The following is a 4,903-nucleotide window of genomic DNA, read 5'->3' as shown; positions in this document are numbered from 1 at the left end:
TCAGAAGCTGGATTTCTGCTTTGGTGAGTTTTAAGAATTCTGGGTGTCTGTCTCCATGACCCTGGCACTTGTTGACAGACTCTCTATTGAATCAGCACTCTTGCTCATCTCTGTAATTCCTCTGTGCTTTCACCTGGACTCTGGCTGATGTACAAGGGGTGGTTTATCTCCTTAGTTCTTGCACCTTCTGAAGAAGAAAAGCAAATTGTCCAACAAAGATTGAGGTCTGCATTAGTTCAATGGGATAATCATTATTAATTCAGAGAGATTTTGATGGGGGTAGTCCTCTTTTGACTAAAGATTCATGGGTATTTCTCCTTTTTTTTTAGAGGTCAACAGGATATCTTTTCATCTTTGCTCCTTGGTCTATAGTAACTTTTTTCTCAATTTTTATTAACATTTTCCATGACTACAAAAAATATCCCATGGTAATACCGTCCCCTCCCCCACTTTTCCCTTTGAATTCCATCATATCCCCTCCCATCTCAATCAGTCTCTATTTTATTTTGATGTCATGATCTTTTCCTCCTCTTATGACGGTCTTGTGTAGGTAGTGTCAGGCACTGTGAGGTCATGATATGCAGGCCGTTTTGTGTCTGAAGGAGCATGTTGTAAGGAATCCTGCCCTTCCTTTGGCTCTTACGTTCTTTCCGCCACCTCTTCTGCATTAGACCCTGAGCCTTGGAAGGTGTCGTGGGTATTTCTCATTGGAGTCCATGATCTTGGTCTCCATAGGATTCTGACTTGGCTCCCAATTCCAGCTGTGGGGTTCCTTTCCACTGAGCGGGCTTTTAGCCAATCAGAGAGCCATTGGTTACCCACCTAGGCTAGGTGTCACTATTGTACAGGTATGTCTACCTAGTCAGGCTGGTAGCTTTTGTATAGCAGTGTCTCCTGCTTTCTCACAACTTTCTTGGCCATTTTCCCCCAGAAGCTCATGTAGCACTTTCCAGCACTGTATGGACAGACTATCTGGGAACTGATTTTATTCCAGGTTCCAGCCATATCTCCCAGTGTTCTGTGTCTCCAGCCCTCTTTTAAATTTTTTTTTAAAAATTAAAAATTATTTATTAAAGAGAAAGAGGCAGCTGGGGTGGGGGAGGCTGGGCATTTTAAAGTCAAGAGATACTTTGTTATTGCTTGAACTTTGGTGCTTATTGTAGTTAGGCTTAAATTATTAGTTGGGCTTTTTTGTTTGTTTGTTTTTCAAGGTAGGGTCTTGCTCTAGCCCACGCTGACCTGGGACTCACTATGTAGTCTTAGGTTGGCCTCAAACTCATAGCAATCCCTCTTCCTCAGCCTCTTGAGTGCTTAGATTAAAGGTGTGCACCACCACATCTGGCAGGTTTAAATTATTAATCTCATATAAATTTGATTTTGGTACAGTTTGAATGTATAAAGTGTCCCCCATAGGCTCATGTGTTTCAATAGCTGGTCTCCAGCCTGGTGATGCTGTTAGGAAAGGTTGTGGAGCACAGTAGCTGGCCTGTGAGCTTCAGACTCTCCTTGGTCTTACCTCCCATTGTTATAAGTAGGCTGGGATCACAGCTGTTGTGCCACTTTATGTCCAGCTATATGTAGGTACTGGGAAATTGAACCCAGACATTTGCTAGCAAATGTCTTTAACCACTGAGAAATCTCCCCAGCCCCTATTTCCATCTTTATGTCTTCAATAACCTATTCATCATTTAATAGTGTTGCTAAATCTTTGCAGTTTTGTATATGTTGCATAGTTTGTCTTGCTGTTGATTGTAACTATTTCATTATGATCAGATAGAAGGCAAGGAATTGTTTCAATTTTCCTTTATTTATTAAGATTTGCTTTGTATCCTAATCTAAAGATTGACAGGGGAAATTGAGACCATTATATTCACCATTATTATTTAAAGGTTTATATTAATTCCTGTTATTTATTTATGAGGGAGAGAGAAGATGGGCACATCAGGGCTTCTTGTCACTATAGAGAAACTCCAGATGCATGTGCCACTTTGGTGCATCTGCCTTTACTTGGGTGCTAGGGAATTGAACCTGGGTCATCAGGTTTTGTAAGCAAGCACCTTTAACTGCTAGGCCAGCTCTCTAATCCTAATGCCTGTCAGTTTTGTTAATTTTTTTAGTTTGTGGCATTTTCCTATTCCTATGACTGTTATTTAAACACGGTTATTCTTTCTTGTGACCTCATGGATGTGTTCATCTTTTTCTTCACTCCAAAGGATTCCTTCAAATCTCTCCGTAAAGCTGACTTAGTTTGTCATAAATCTCTTTAGCCTGTTTTAGTTTTCTCTCTCCTTCAGTTATTACACATAGTTTTGCTGGGTTTGATCTAGGTTGGCAGTTGTTGTCTTTCAGAACTTGAAATAAATCATTCCAAGCACTCCCTACCTTACAAGTGCCTGTTGAGAAATCTGTTGTTATTTAGGTGGGCCTGCCATTATCTGTGACTTCATGCTTCTCTTGCTGCTTTCATTGCACTTTCCTTGTTCTATTTATTTAGTGGTTAACTTATAATAAGATGATGAAGGATTATGTTTTTTTGATCTTGTCTATTTATGTTTTAAATGCCTACTGTATCTGAATTAGCATCTCTTTCCACAATTTGGGAAAGTTTTCTTGTATTATTTTGTTCAGATGGTTTACTGTATCTTTGGATTTAAATTCTTCTCCAATGCCCACAGTTCTTAGATTTTGTCTTTACATATCATCCTGAATGTCTTGAAAGTCCCACTTGTAGCTTCTTATTAAGTTATCTTCATCCTTGTTAGAATGTTCCAATTACTCTACTTTTTCTTAAAGTTTGGGTGTGCTATCCTCTTCAAGAAGATAGAATTCATAGAATTGGTGAGGCTTTCCATAGATTATTTTAACTGACTTAGTGTTTTTCATTTCTAGTATTTCAGTTTGTTTTTTCTTCAGTATTTCTATCTCTATATTGAATCCTTCTTTCCCATTTTGTATTGACTTCTTGATTTCATTCAGCTAGTGTGTGTGTGTGTGTTTTCTCTTTCAGGAGTTTGTTTTCCTTGGTTTCTTTGAACATGCTTATAATCATGCTATTAAATACTCTGGGATTTCCTCTAATTCATTCCCATAGGAGATCATTACTGAGGTATTAGTAATTTTTGGAGAAATTATGGTATCTTGTATTACCACTTTAGGATTTATGTATCTGGCACATTTGGCTTTTTAATAATTTGTTTATTTATTTAAAAGAGAAAGAGAAGGCCAGGCATGGTGATGCACGCCTTTAATCCCAGCACTTGGGAGACAGAGGTAGGAGGATTGCTAAGAGTTCGAGGCCAGCCTGAGACTACATAGTGAATTCCAGGTCAGCCTGAACTAGTGTGAGACCCTACCTCAGAAAACCAAAAAAAAAAAAAGAAGAAGAAGAAGAAAGAAAGAAAGAGAAGGAGGCAGACTGAGAGAGTAAGTATGGGCATGCCAGGGCTTCCTGCCACTGCAAATGAATTTCAGATGCATGTGCTACTTAGTGCATCTAGATTTATGTGGGTACTGAGGAGTTGAACTACGTCTGTCATGCTTTGCAAGCAAGCACCTTTAACCACTGAGCCATCTCTCTAGCCCTTGGATTTTTTAATTGGCTATTTACTTGGATGCATAGTTTAGTAGTTATATCCTCATTTTGGGAGATCAAGGTGTCTTATGTGGCCTGCCAGATATGCCCACCATGCAAATGTTATTCTAGCCAATTATCAATAGTAACCCCCTTAGCTTCCATTACTGGTGGAGGATAGGTGAAAAAAGATGGTGTGCAATATAATAGGATTTTAGTTCCTAAGATTAGAAGTGGGAGGGAAGGAGAGTGGATGAGGATAGAGACTAGTGTTAGGACAACTTTGATAAAGATCAGGGGCAGGTATCTTGGAGGGGAAAGTTGTGATATCTGTAAGGTCTATAGATTTTTAAATTATATTTTATTTATTTGAGACAGAGAAAGAGGCAGGGGAAGGGAGAATGGGTGTGCCAGAGCCTCTAGCTACTGTAAGTGAATTCCAGATGCATGTGCTCCCTTGTGCATCTGGCTTATGTGGGTCCTGGGGAATCAAACTGAGGTCCTTTGGCTTTGCAGGCAAGCACCTTAACTGCTAAGCTATCTCTCCAGCCCAGGGTCCATGGTTTTTTGAGCTTGTTAAGGCTATAGAAGCTTGCAATTACAAAGTATAAAGATAAGAGGATAAAGAAAAGAGAGGACAGGGCCTTAGAATGAGAGGGAAAGTATATGAGTCATACATGAGAGGAGCAGTAGAGAGTGTCCAATTGTAGAATGGGTGCGAAAACATATAGAACAATCCTAGAACCTAACTGAGCAATATACAGACAAAAGTAAAACATTCTGAGACTTATGCGCAAGAATGGAGATTTAGTCAATATGTATTGAGGTTGCCAAAAAAATTAAAATAAAAGTTAAATGGGGAAAAAAATGAATGGAGATTTAAAAATCGGCAATAAATGGGGACTGGGGAGATGGCTGAGTAGTTAAAGATGCTTCTTGCAAAAGCCTGCCAGCCTGGGTTTATTTCCCAGTGTCCGCCAAAGCTAGAGGCAAAGCAGCGCATGCATCTGTGATCCGGCATGCCTCCAACGATGGGAAGGGGAACCAGGCGAACCTGCAGCGCATGGGCCAGCTGGTGTGCATTCATTCGAGAGGCTGTCTCAAAGAAGGTGGAAGAAGAGCACGGATACCTCAAGATTGCCCTCCGACCAGACCTTTGCCATGGTACACTCACCCTCCCCATCATACGCACACACACACCTACCCCACACACATACATAGACACACCCATACATGTACGCAAATAAATAATTTTTAAAAATACCAAGTCTGGGAAGATTGCTCAGCAGTTAAAGGCCCTTTGCTTGCAAAGCCTGCTGGCCTGGGTTCAAT

This window comes from Jaculus jaculus, chromosome 5, assembly GCF_020740685.1.
Source record: "Jaculus jaculus isolate mJacJac1 chromosome 5, mJacJac1.mat.Y.cur, whole genome shotgun sequence".
Taxonomy (NCBI): Eukaryota; Metazoa; Chordata; class Mammalia; order Rodentia; family Dipodidae; genus Jaculus; species Jaculus jaculus.
This window is presented reverse-complemented; position numbering follows the sequence as displayed.